Below are 14,824 nucleotides of genomic sequence, written 5' to 3' on the forward strand. Positions count from 1 at the left end.
GCATACGCAGGGCAAAAACAGCGGTGCAGAGTTAGCAGCTGGGTGGAGGGGCTGGGCCAGCCTGGAGCTGCTCAGGCTGCCTGTCCCCTTTCCCTCCAGCGGAGGAGCCCGGAACGGCAGAGACGCGCCGGACCACAAGCTTTCTCTGGCAGTCTAGCTCTCTCATCCCATCTGCAGGCGTCTCAATTCCCTCAGGGCCTTCTCTTCATCCCCAATTCCCCCCCACCTTAATCCCCGCCCCCTCTTCCTCGGTCTGTCTCGCAGCCTCTTCCATTTCCCTGCTTTCACTCCCCTGTCTGGTGGCGCTTTTTGTGGCCTCTGGGTTTGCCATCCGTGCGTCCTCATGGAAATGGAGAATATTTGAGGGGTGAAGAGGATTAGAGAGGTCGACACAGTCAGAGAAGAGCAAGAAGGCCGCGGAGAGCGGGTTGCCCTGTCTACTCCCTCGGGCAGAGACCTCGGGACATGAAATACAGGCCGAGGGAGCGGAGGAAGGAAGGAGAGGAGAGACCGGAAGGAGGGAGGGAGGGAAAGGAGACAGAACAGGTAAGAGAGGGAGAGGGACCTGGGTGCCCAGAGAAAGATGCCAGAGTTTACAGACATCAAAGGAGAGCAGAGATGCAGAAAAAGACGCCAAGAAAGGAAGAGCAGCACCAGAAAAAAGAATGACAGCGAGGCAGTAACAGTGGTGTTGGGAGGGAGAATCAGAGAGGCAGACTGGTAGCACAAACAGAGAAAAGTGAGGGCCAGTGATGGAGACAGAGTAAGAGGAAGATTTGTCAGAGCAGCGAGAGGGAGAGCGAGAGGAGAGAGCAAGGGTTGGATGCACACAAACTCACCTGGAGTCCCGGCTTTCTGCTCTGCGTGTTCTTCATCTGTTCTCACTGGCATTTGGAGAACTGGGCAGGACAGCTCTGACATCCCCACCTTCCACCTCCCCGGGCCATTGAGACGCTGGGCGGGCCACCTCCCCTAGCAACACACCTTTAGAGACTGAGCTTGGATGTTCTGAAGTGGGCACCAGCTTAAGGAGCCCTTTAAGCTGCAGACCCTGGTGCAGACCAGCGGGGGTTGTCTCTGTCATCAGTTACCTGCAAGCATGTGGGAGGATGTGCCAGTGATCACTTCCCAGGTGACAGAGCCTTTCCTTTTTTACCCCCATTATACATCATATGAGGAAACTGCATGCACGAAGAGGAAGAGTAACTTACTTCTGTAACCAGGCTTATCCTGCCCCAAAGCGGCAAGGCCGCAGAAGGAGCGCGCACTCTGCAAACACCATCAACGTGCAGTTCTTTGTGTTGGTTTCAGAGGCTGAGCCCTACTAGGTTGGCTTCTCTTCCTCCTGTGAATGATACCGGGACTGTCTTCTAGGCAGGCGAAATCGGGTTCTCTGGGAGCCTTCCTGGGGTGGGCACTCCTGTAGAAGTGACCTTGGTTTCCGTGGGAGATCCTGCCCAACCTCTTGCTCTGAGCAAACTACTTCTCATCACCACATTGTTTTTACATTGTGTCCATCAGGATAGCAGAGGCCCGGATTGTCTATATCTAGAACGTTCCATCCAGGAGTTCACCATGGTCTTTGGCAGTGGATTTTGATACAGGTTTGGTCCAGATTAGAATTAAGCTTTGTTTTTCCTTCCCATAGCTTAGTAACATAGAAAATAATGATTCAAGATAAGAGATGCCTTGGGCCTGAATTGCTCTGTTTGTCAGAGTACAGAATTTTCATAGTTTCAGACCTTCTATAGATCTTAAAGATCAATCATGAAGCATGATCCTTTTTAAAACATCCATTTTATATCATTGCCTTATCCTGCTAAGGTAACTGTGTTCATCCGTGTTATTTTTGCAATATATGTCAGTAATGGCAAATAAACAAATAAATAATAAATAAGTAAATAAATACAGCAAAGCTGGGTTTAGACCCTTATTTATAGTGCTTGGAGGTTAAGGGGTGTCATTTGCAACACAATTTCCAAGACAAGATGTGATTGATCATAATTACAGGTGTTACCTGATGGTTTCCATGGGACACAGTAACCATTTCTGAGACAGTTCTGTTACAATAATAATTTTTTTTAAGATTTTTTTTTCAATAGAGGCATGTTTTTCTTTATTTATTTGTTTGCTTGTTTGTTTGTTTTGTTTATACATGCACTGGGTACAGTCAGAAGCGCGGGAGGGCGAGAGAATTCACCAGAGGCAGAGCAGGCAGAAGGACCGAAGTACACTGCTGAGGGGAGCAGCAGGCGGCAGGAGAGATCTGCGCGCCATGTGGGACCCTCCTGCAGTGGCCGGGGAGCAGCCGGGGATCGAACCGGCGCCGCAGAGGCCGCGGGCAGCTTCGCAACCCAGCGCTCTACCGCTGCGCCACCGGGGAGGCCCGTTACAATAATAATTTTAAGGACAGACTTTCTTGGGAAATCAAATTGGCAACTTTGTATTCCTACAGAAACTCAAGGCAAAGTTTCTCAGTGGAAGCCCTCACCAAATCACAAGGTGTCAAGTAGCTTTATTATGATACAAAACAGAATCTCTCCCTCCTCAGCCAAAGGGAACATCTCCTTCTTAGGATCTTTAGTTAATTATAAAGACAATTATAAGACTGGGCTCTGGAATTTTATTTAGTGAGCATTAGAAAGAGAAAACATGTTGTGTTTTCCTCCTGTGAAAGAAAATCAATCCCTTTAGGATCTGCCCCATGGAACCTTTTTCCTTAGTCACTTCAGTTCATACAGGTTCTCTGCACGCCCCTTATTTTCCCCAGACTGGAGCCTAACTTCTGGGGACTTTAACTATGGGGAGAGTGGATTCTCCTTGGAGGGCATTTCTTTACAGGCATCTTCTGAGATGTACCAGAGCCTGTGTGGTCCTCAGGTGTTGTTGACCCATGCCTGATGATCCTGCTTTTCCCCTCAAACTAGCTATAGAGTACCTCCAGGTCTGACTCTCTTGGTTAAATCTGTGTCCCCAAGGGCTATAGGAAATATTTCCTTGCTCTCTCCAGCCATAATGGGAGCTTGATGGTTTTGTGAGGCTCATCTGCCCAAACCAACATACAGACATGTCTATCCCAAAAGACAAGGTTTCATAACGCATACTTGACAAAGAAAAAAATAGCAACAATATATAAAGAGTTTCTACAGGGCCTCCCCTGGTGGCGCAGTGGTTAAGCGCTGGGCTACGAGACTGCCGCAGCCTCTGCAGCGCCGGTTCGATCCCCGGCCGCTGGGTGAGGGTCCCACATGGCGCGCAGACCTCTCCTGCTGCCCGCTGCTCCCCTCAGCAGTGTACGTCAGTCCTTCTGCCTGCTCTGCTCCCCACTCTGCCTCTGGTGAATCCTCTAACCCTCCCGCAATTCTGACTGTACCCAGTGCTCGTGTCAATAAATAAATAAATAAATAGATAGATAAATAAATAAATAGAGTTTCTACAAAACAATAAGAAAAGGATATGGAAAAACATTTCCCAAACACAGATGGCCATTGTAAATCACAAAGCTGTGTATTAAGACAACTAATACTATTTCATATTAATCAGATGGGTAAATTTTTTAAAATCATGTAATACCAAGTGTTGCTAAGGATTTCTAGAAACATGGTGTCTCATTCACAGCTAATGGGAGTATAACAGAGAAAACAATCATTTCAGAAAACTGTCAGTATCTACTATAGCAGCACATGTATGTACCCATCATCCAGTAATGCCACTGCTAGGCATATAGCTAACAAATATGTACAAAAGTTAACCAAAGACATGTACAAGGATGTTTAAAGCAGCTTTATTCATAATAACCCCCAACTGAAAATTACCCAAATGCATATCAACGAAAGCATGCATCAATGAACTGTTCAGCAGGGCCCTTGAATAATGTCATTTTGTTCACACAATAGAATACTTTAGAGCAATGTGTTGGAGGCAAGTCTCGGTGGATGTTTTCTATGGTCCAGGCCTTTTAAGCAAAGACTGAACAGCGGTTTTGGAAATTAGAGGTAGCGTATCCCTCTGGAGAGATTTAGAGACAATTCAGAGTACTAACCCTAGAAACAACCCTCCCACTCCCCAGTGAGGAGGTTGCTCACATCCCAGGTAATGAGTAACCAGTGTCCGTGGAGGGGAGGGCAGGCAGCTGTGTCAGCACCTTCCTCAAAGCCCAGCATCTCCTCACTTCAGGCTCTCCTGTGGTGCCACCCACTGCATGTGAGGGAAATGGCTGATCTCAAGCAAATTAGGGTGCAAGGAACCAATATGCGGTTCAGCAGTTCCCTTGAATCATGTCATTTTGTTCAACATTATGTTGTTATAATACTGATGAGGGAAAAAAAGGATTCCCATCCAAAGACACTGTCTGTGTGGAGTCTACATGTTCCTCCTGGGTCTGAAAGTTTTCTCCGGGTGCTCTGGTTTCCTTCCACACCCCAAAGATGTGCACTTTGGGTTCACTGGTGTATCTAAGTTGTCCCAGCCTGTGTGAGTGTGTGTGTGTGTGTGTGTGTGTGTGTGTGTACGCACACATGCCTCCTGTGAGGTCCAGGTTTTATTTTTTCGAGAAAAAGAGCTGGGGTACAGGCTAGAGATGTGGGGGGTGAGAGGATTCACCAGAGACAGAGTGGGGAACAGAACAGGCAGACTGACTGAAATACACTGCTGAGGGGAGCAGCGGGCAGGACAGGAGAGGTCCGCTGCACCATGTGGTAGCTCCCTGGCCTGGATCAAACTCAGGCCATAACAGTGATAGCACTGAGAATTAATCCCTGTACCACCAGGGAGGCCCCCAGAGCTGGTTCTACCTTGTGTCCTGAGCTGCTGGGATAGGCTGCCACTACCTGTGACCCTGAACTGGAATAAGTGAATTGTTGAATATTTAAAATGTCTTGGGTCTTTTTTTAGAAGTTTGGAGATGTTTTTGTAACCAGAAATAGACTGTAGAAATCTAATTCTTAGATATATCAATTAGTCTAGGGTAAAATTTGGTTTTCTCTCTGGCAACCCAGATGTGGCATTGTAGACATTGGTGACATCATTAGTTTGCCTCCTCGAGGAAGGCACCCCCAGTTTTTCTGGGTCCCCAAGGTGAGTGGCAAAATGACTTGGAGCTTATTGACTTCCTGTTTCTCTTCCTTTTCTATCATGAATGTGAGTTTTCCAATTTCTTAATCAACTAGCAGTAACTGGAAGCAGGGACCCCATGCTGTATATAACTGCCTCCTCACAGGGATTCATCAACCCAGGAGCTTTCCCTGGGCCAGAAACTGGAAAGTCTGAGGACTTGGGGATCGAGTCCAATCTGCATGCTCCAGGATGTCATCTGGGGCCCAGGAGATGGGTCCACTATAGGTTGAGTCTGAAGGTTCAGGTCGGTACTATTGACAAATGATGGAGCTTCTATACACCCTTCTAACTTCTATACACCCTTCTATACAACCTCTGTGCTCCTATTTTAGCCGATGGTCTTTTTCTGCCAGTCACCTTGCTCCTATTAACAGCTGTGTTTCTAAAAATGCCTCTTGGAAGATGTCGGATGGTTTCTCTTATAGGAGGAATATAGGGAAACTGAAAGGGCCAGAAAAAAAGACAAAACTTGCAGGCAACTATAGATCTGAGCCTTAAAGCAGGAGAGGGAGAGGGAAAGGGATCAAAACAAGGGAGGGGGCCCTCCCTGGTGGCGCAAGGGGTTAAGCACAGCACTATGAAGCTATCCACAGCCTCTGCAGCACGAGTTCGATCCCCAGCCAAGGAGCTACCCACATGGCACAGCAGACCTCTCCAGTCTCGCCCGCTGCTCCCCTCAGCAGTGTGTATCAATCAGTCTGCCTGTTCTGCTCCCCACTCTGTCTCTCCTGAATCCTCTCACCACCCCCACCCCCGCACCTCTGGCCTGCACCCAAGTTCTTGTATGCATAAATAAATAAATCTTTTAAAAAAACAACAAAAAAAAGGGGAGGGAAGAGCACAAACGACTATGGAGATGGTTCACAGGTGATGTGATGGTGGGTGATTTATGGGGGCTACACCCAAGGGGAGAAATCAAATATTGTATAAAAATGAACAACAATGTAAGAAAATTTAAAAAGTTTAATTAAAAAAGTAAAATAAAAATGCCACTTGGAATTCTGAGAACCTGCCAGGTGCTACCCCTGCCTCTTGTCCGGGCTCTGAGTCTTTCCTGGCCTCCTGCAAGCTGGTGCTGTGTCTGCAGCTGGAATCTACCCATCTGCTGTGGGAAGAGTCTCTGAAATCACGTGCTTTCTGTGCCTCTGCGGTGTAGAAGGCCCTACCACTCTCCTCTCTCAGCGTTGGCGCCTAGCTTTGGCCAACCACACCCCAGGGCAGGCCAGACATCCTCCAAGCTTTGGGCTGTCGGGGCGCTGGTTGTCCAGGAATCAGTCCCTCCCTTGGAAGACTGATAACTAGCGACTAAATTGGCCCATTAGATCTAAAACTATTTTACATTTCAATTTGTTATGTAAACAAATATATATGCTTTGAAACTCTTAGGAAAGCTTGCATTTTTCCGTCCTCTGTTTTTAAAGTTGTGACTCTACTCAGTTATTGAAATGTAGCTCTTCTGAGAGGAAAAAAAAAATCCCGGGGACTGAAGGGGAAAAAAAGTCAAAATGGAGTCTTTTAAAATTCAAACTTCAAACTGCTGGGACTTTCTTGACTTTTTGGCTTTTGTCAGAGTTAAAGATTCTAAAGGATGGTGGAAAAATTTTAAATATATGTGGAAAAATAGGTAAAGAGACCAAAACAAAAAATAAAATTTGCAAGGAAGGATAAAAGAACATGGATTTTATTTTGGTGGAAAAAAGAAAAAAATATAGAAAAACTGAATGGATGGGTGGAAGTTCTGTGGAAATTAACAAAGGTTTGTGATGTGAGTGAGGTTAAGATAAAAGAAAGAGGGGGCCTCCCTGGTGGCACAAGGGGTTCAATCTCAGCACTATCAACAGCAACCAACAGCCTGAGTTCAATCCCAGGCCAGGGAGCTGACCCACATGGCGCAGCAGATCTCTCCTGACTTGCTCACTGTTCCCCTCAGCAGTGTATTATTTCAGTTTATCTGCCTTTTCTGTTCTCTACTCTGACTCTCGTGTATCCTCTCACCCACCCACCCCCACACCTCTGGCTTACACCCTAGTTCTTGCATGCATAAATAAATAAAATAAATCTTAAAAAAAAGATTTCCAATAATTATGATTTGTTGATGTCAGGTTGACTGATTTGCAGTTCCATCCTAGGGAAAGCTAAATCTGCAACTTTTCAGGTATTGAGTCTTGATAGGTAATGTATGCAAGAGCTGGGGTACAGGCCAAAGATGTGATGGGTGAGAGGATTCACCAGAATCGGAGTGGGGAGCAGAAAAGGCAGATGTACTGAAATATACTGCTGAGGGGAGCAGTGGGCTAAACAGGAGAGGTCTGCTGCACCATGTGGGTAGCTCCCTGGCTGGCCAGGTATCCAACTCATGCTGCAGAGGCTGCGGATTGCTTCATAGTGCTGTGCTTAACCCCTTGCACCAGGGAGGCCCTGCAGGAAAGAACTTTTACTTTCCTGAATTCAGGTTTGTCATAGAGCTGAGAATAAAAATATACAAAAAATTTTTAAAAACTTGTGTCATAATAGTTGCTAACAAGAAGTTAAGACCAAGACAGGTCTAAATAAACTGAAAATTTGATATAATTTTAATGCCAATGCTAGATTTAAAAAAAACACTTTTTTCTTATTTTTTTAAAAAGATTTTTATTTATTCAGGTGCACAAGAACCAGGGTACAGGCCAGATGTGCAGGAGGGTGAGAGGATTCACCAGAGACAGAGTGGGGAACAGAACAGGTAGACCGATTGAAATACACTGCTGAGGGGAGCAGCAGGCACGACAGGAGAGGTCTGCTGCACCATTTGGGTATCTCCCCAGTCGGCTGGGATCGAACCCATGCTGCAGAGGCTACAGACAGCTTCACAATGCTGTGCTCAACCACCTGAGCCACCAGAGAGGCCCTTTTTCCTTATTTTATTTATTTATTTATTTATTTATTTATTTTTTAAAGACCTCAACAGATTCCTTTTTTTTTTTTTTTTACGATTTATTAATTTATTTATACATGCACTGGGTACAGTCAGAAGTGCGGGAGGGTGAGAGAATTCACCAGAGCCAGAGCAGGGAGCAGAGCAGGCAGAAGGACCGAAGTACACTGCTGAGGGGAGCAGCGGGCGGCAGGAGAGGTCTGTGCGCCATGTGGGACCCTCCTCCGGTGGCCGGGGAGCAGCCGGGGATCGAACCGGCACTGCAGAGGCTGTGGGCAGCTTCGCAACCCAGTGCTCAACTGCTGTGCCACCAGGGAGGCCCTCTTATTTTAAGCTATGGCCTGCAGCCATGGTGAATTACGTTTTTGTAAATGGAACTGAGGCTTTGCTTTTCTCTCCCTGAGATCTTAATATTTTTACTAAGTATTCTGATTTCTCATGGCAATGTGTTTGTTTCCATAAATCCAATAAGACACTGTTTTTTCCCTCTCTATAATAGACCATTGGAAACGTGGTATGCTGCCAAAACTCCATCTGGAATGTCAGGTTTTCAGGAGCCAGATTCATCTCAGAGCCAACAAGAAAACAGCCTGGCACCTAACTCAAGGGGTACAACTGGTCTAAAAATGTCACCATTGGCAGGCACAGAAACACCAGGACATCTTGGGACTTTCCAGAGGAGAGATATTTACCCCAAGATACAAGTTCAGCAGGCAAAGTCTTAGGGTGAGACTTGACATGGTCTTGAGTCCTGACAGACCGACTGTTTAAGAACTCTGGATCTGGGCCTCCCTGGTGACCCAAGGGGTTAAGCACAGCACTGAAGATATCCACAGCCACTGCAGCACAAGTTCAATCCCTGGGCAGGGAGCTACCCACATGGCGCAGCAGACCTCTTCTCTCTTGCTTGCTGCTCCCCTCAGCAGTGTGTTTCAATATAGCCACCTGTTCTGCTCCCCACTCTGCCTCTGGTGAATCCGCTCACCCCCCACACCTTTGGCCTGCACCCCAGTTCTTGTATGCATCAATAAATAAATATGAATCTTAAAAAAAAAAAATCTCTAAGTGGGGAGTGGGGCGAAGGGTCCCGGGACAGGACTTAGGGAGAAAATTTTGTTGTTCCCACAGGCTGGTAAACAAGGGGTTAAAAAACCTTGTGACTCTTGCTCTAGCACCTGCTGCAGTAAATTCCCTTGGCACATTGTTTTAATTACTAATTTCCCCCCAGCCTGGGCATTCCTGAGTTCTCTCTTCACAGCTTATCAAACTGGCTGCTAGGGAAGAAGAGAACTGCAGACCTTGGGACCAGATGGGTTCCCACTGCGGGAGTACAAGCCCCATGAGACGTTCACCCTGGACATGGCCATGAGCCCTGCAGGACCACCAAGTTACAGCTGATCGGTGCCCACAATTAGCAACAATAAGTGGGCCACACTCACATGAGCAAATGGACTTTAGCCAAGCCCGCTCTCCCTGCTGTCTCAGGCAATAATATTTAGTCCCTTTGTTCTCAAGCCCATCCTAAAACCTATATAGATCCCCAGCCCTGGCACTTTGGGAGTCTCTCTCATGCCCAGAGAGGTCTCCCTGGAGGGCTATTTCCTTGTTCTTTTGCTAATCAATAAGCACTGACTCCTTGCCTGCGCTCATGTGTCTGTGGAGGCCTCTTTTCAATCTGACCAGAGGGTTTCAAGAGCCCCTTTCCAAGGCTTGGGAACGGGACCCCTCGGACCATCCCTCCGATTCCCAGCAGGTGGAGCAGTGGACGGGCAGTGGTTGGTACATTGCAAACTTACCGGCCTGTGTTATTGGCGGGTGGGATCAGACTGAGGGGCCCCCAGATCCTCTCCCTTGTCCAGTGACATTTTCATTATATATCAATTTGCTAAAAGTCACAGTTTCTAAGAAACTATTGACAACTTTAAATGAGAACTTAATTGTATTGTTCAGGATGTGTGTGTGTATAAAACTGATTGGTTAACATGTTAATTGGAGGATAGGATAAAAACATTGGAACCTTCACAGTTCTTTTTTTAAAAGATTTATTTATTTATGCATACAAGAACTGGGGTACAGGCCAGAGGTACGGGGGGTGAGAGGATTCACCAGAGGCAGAGTGGGGAACAGAATAGCAGATTGACTGAAACACACTGCTGAGGGGAGCAGTGGGCGAGTCAGGAGAGGTCTGCTGTGCCATGTGGGTAGCTCCCTGGCTGGGGATTGAACTCGTGCTGCAGTGGCTGCGGACAGCTTCATTGGTTGCGTCTTAACCCCTTGTGCTACCGGGGAGGCCCACCTTCATAGTTCTGACTTAACAAAATGAGAATGAACAAGTAAAATTTTATTTACATAATATGGTAACGTGTATCAACTTGAATCTCACACTGTTGGACAAAAGAAGCTATTAAACATAAAAGAATGCATACCATATTATTCACTTGAAACAAACTTAAAAATCAGGCTGGATTAACCAATCCTGTCTTAACTCAGAATGGTGATGGGGCGTAGTAACCAGAAGGAGACACAATGGAGGTACTGAATTCAGAGAGGAGCTGGTCATGTTCTGTTTCTTGTCACAGGTGCATTCATTTTACAAACTTTTATCAGATTGTACCCTTATATCATGTACTTTTATGTGTATACATTGTACTTCATTAAAGAGTTAAATATGTACTCCAGATACATGTATCAACTTGATTCTCAAATCTACAATGTTGAAACAGAAGGAAAGTTGAAGATGTCTATGTGAAGTACAATCTTTATTTCAAACAAATTAAAAAACATGCAAACAATTACACATTTATTTACTAGTTATATAGTAAAAGAATAAAACCATGAAAGGAAATGATGGATACTAAATTCAGGATTGCAGTTGCCTCAGAGGAGAGAGCAAGGATGGAATTGGATGAGGGAATCTAATAGATTTCAGTTGAAACTGAAATATTTTGTGTCTTGAGAGTTGTTGGGAGAAGAGTTCACTAGTATTCATTACATGATTCTCTTCCACTGACTATTGTGCACGGAAAGATTTCACAATTCAGGAGATTAAAAGAATCCTACTCTATTAAATGGAATGTATAGATTAGTTTGGGGACACATTTGTCCAATTCAGATTCCTCATGCCTGGAACATGATACGTCTCTTCATTTATTCAGGTCACTTTTTCTTTTCTCCTCTAAAAATTTGTAGAGGCTATACTTTTTTTGTTATTTATGCATACAAAAGCTGGGGTGTAGACCAGAGGTGTGGGGGGTGAGAGGATTCAGGAGAGACATCGTGGGGAGCAGAGCAGGCACTGACTGAAATACACTACTGAGGGGAGCAGTGGGCGTGACAGGAGAGGTCTGCTGTGCCACGTGGGTTAGCTCCCTGGTCGGGGATTGAACTCGCACTGCAGTGGCTGCCGGTAGCTTCAAGCTCCTAGAGGTTATAGTTTTCTTGCTCAGTGTATTCACAGGAAGTTGATGGGTTATGTTGCCATGATGAACAACACCCTTTTCTATTACATTTTCAATTTTAAGGGTCTGTAAAGAGAGTTTCCAATTTATATTCGGTCTTGTTTCTGATCACCTTACATGCTTCTCTTATTAGTTCTAAAAGTCTTTTAGATTATTCTCTTAGGTTTATTTTCTAAGTAAATAATAATGCACCTCAGCCAAAGACCACTAGGAATGCGCCAGGGGAGCTCAAGCAATGTAAGCATGTTGACTATAGTTAACAATACTGTACTGCACATTTGAAAGGTGCTAAAAGAGTAGACCTTAAAAGTGCTCATTACAATCAAAGTGTTTGAAGCTATAGAAGGCGATGGGTGTTAACTGGACTTACTGTGGTGATGAATTCCCAATGCCTAAGAGTCCAGCCTCGAAAAGCACAGGCAGATAAGCTGGGAGAGAACCAGCCCCTGTCCACTGCGCCACCTGCTGGGAGTTGGAGGTATCGACTGAGGGGCCCGTTCCCAAGCCAGGAGAGGGCTCTTGGGACCCTCTGATCAAGACTGAAAAGAGGCCTCCACAGACACGTGACAGCAGGCAAGGAGTCAGCGCTTATTGATCAGCAAAAGAGCAAGGAAAGAGCGTTCCAGGGAGACCTCGCTGGCATGCGAAACTCCCCAAAGTGCCAGGGCTGGGGGTCTATATAGGTTTTAGGATGAGATTTGAGAACAAAGGAATTAAGCTTTATTGCCTGAGAAAGCAGGGAGAGTGGACTTGGCTAAAGTCCATTTATTGTTGCTCTCTGTGGGCACCCATCGGCTGTAGCTTGGGGGTAGTGGGGGTATCCTGATCATCTCAAGGAGAAATCTGGAACATCTCCTTGAGCCTGTGAGTCCGCAGCTCCAGTCTGAGCCGGCCTGGCCTGACTCCCTTTTTTTCTGGATCTGCCAACTCCCTTTTCTTTCCATGCAGCCAACTTGATAAGGCTTGGAGACAAAGCTCAGGAAAGGGAAAAGGAAACAAGTCGAGGAAATTTATGGCAGCAGGTGTCTGGGCCTAGAGTCACCAGGTTATTATAAATACTTCTTCACTAGCCGGTGGGAACAGCAAAATTTTGTCCATGAGTCCTGTCCTGGACGCTTCCTGTCTCAAAACCAATTTAATGTTTTATGTCAATTTTGCCTTGATCTAAAGAAAAGTGGCAGCAGCAGTAATAAATGAACCCCCAAACTTCATAACACAACAAATCTTAACAAAACAAGGCAAAACCAAAAAAGAAAATCACACTTGTAGTTAAACAAAACTGGGTTTGTTAGCTCATTGCAAGGAGAGAGGATGCACATTGTGGAGAAGCACAGTGTGTGGCAGGTAAAGGGTTTACAGAAAACATTGCAGGAATGGGTTTGTGTTAGATGATCTCAGGGATGGTTAAAGAAGCAATATTTTGGCCTGCATTGGATGCTGTCAGGAAGCAGGGGTAAGTCTACAGTGGAAGATCCAAATAACCCACCTCTAGAAGGGATGAGGAATGAAACAGGATGCAGTGAAGAAACAACAGTCATTCATCAGGCAGGACTGAGGGAGGTTTGGCAAATTTGTGGACAATGTTCATGTTTTTTTTTAAAGATTTATTTATTTATGCATGCAAGAGCTGAGATACAGGCCAGAGGTTCAGGAGGTGAGCGGATTCACCAGAGACAGAGTGGGGAACAGAACAGGCAGACTGACTGAAATACACTGCTGAGGGGAGCAGCAGGCGAGTCAGGAGAGGTCTGCTGCACCATGTGGGTAGCTCCCTGGCCAGGGATTGAACTCATGCTGCAGAGGCTGCGGACAGCTTCATAGGTTGCTTCTTAACCCCTTGCGCCACCAGGGAGGCCCTGGAGTCACTCTTTCATGATGGGATAAGGCGAAGCCACAGGACACACGCTCCTGATTCTCTGGTCTTCACCACTGCTGGGATTCCGCTGATCTGGAGCGGCTCAGAGAAAGCTGACTGTGGTGGGACCAGGCCTGGTCTCTCCTGCTTCTTTTGCTGCAGGATGAGTTGCTGAATCCCCCACGTGACGAGGGCCGCGCGATGGCATTTGAGACTCTAGACAGGATGCATCAGCCAGACGTACCAGGATTCCCAGGCACAAGAGGACAATCAGTCCTTATAACAGACCCCAAGATGACCAAGTCAGGTCCTGGAAACACGACCCGGAGTCCAGCTGGGACTGAGAGCCCAGCGGCTTTTTCTTTTAGCCTCTTCAGAATGTTCTATTTGACCTGTGGTGTCTATGTAAGTGCAGCAAGAAGTGTTTGCCAAAGCCTACACCCCCACTGGGCTACCAAGGGAAATGAGGGCTCTGAGATTGGTCTTGACAGTTCTGGCTAATGAATTTAAACTTATTTTTTGGGCTTCCAGAGTAGAATATGAGTCTTTTGTGACATCTGCTAAGGTCAGAGACAAGTTTGGTACCACCTTTCCCAATATAGAAACTGTAGCTCCATGAAGAGGAAATCTGCTCTCCCTACTGGGAGTTCTGAGTTGCCTACGCTCACCTCGGTTTTGATCTCTGAGTATCTTCATGGAAACAGCCCACAGGAAGATGACAGTCTAAAATATCTGAATGGCGGGCCTCCCTGGTGGCGCAAGGGGTTAAGACGCAACTTATGAAGCAATCTGCAGCCTCTGAAGCACGAGTTCGATCCCCAGGCAGCCAGGGAGAAACCCACATGGCGCAGCAGACCTCTCCTGACTCGCCCACTGCTCCCCTCAGCAGTGGATTTCAGTCAGTCTGCCTGTGCTGTTCCCCACTCTGTCTCTGGTGACTCCTCTCACCCCCTACACCTCTGGTCTGTACCCCAGTTCTTGTACTCATAAATAAATAAATCTTAAAAAATATCTGAATGGGGCCTCCCTGGTGGCGCAAGGGGTTAAGCACCACATTATGAAGCAATCCACAGCCTCTGCAGCAAGAGTTCGATCCCCAGCAGGCCAAGGAGCAACCCACATGGCAAAGCAGACCTCTCCTGTCTCGCCTACTGCTCCCCTCAGCAGTGTATTTCAGTCAGCCTGCCTGTTCTGTTCCCCACTCTGTCTCTGGTGGATCCTCTCACCCCCCGCATCTCTGGCCTGTACCCCACCTCTTGTATGCATAAATAAATAAATATTTTTTAAAAATCTGATTGTCCAGAACAATTACCCTGAATAAAGAGGGCAAGTTTATGCGCACTCAGCAGGTGTTAGCCCCATGTCAACATAAGTAGCGGATAAGTATCCCAGCGGGGCACAGACTGTATCGGGAGTACATGTGTCATTTGTTGCCACAGGAAGAAAGCAATTTGTATCCCTCAGGAGGGACAGATTTCTTCA

Source organism: Talpa occidentalis, unplaced genomic scaffold, assembly GCF_014898055.3.
Source record: "Talpa occidentalis isolate TD23 unplaced genomic scaffold, MPIMG_talOcc4v2.1 talOcc4.15, whole genome shotgun sequence".
Lineage (NCBI taxonomy): Eukaryota > Metazoa > Chordata > Mammalia > Eulipotyphla > Talpidae > Talpa > Talpa occidentalis.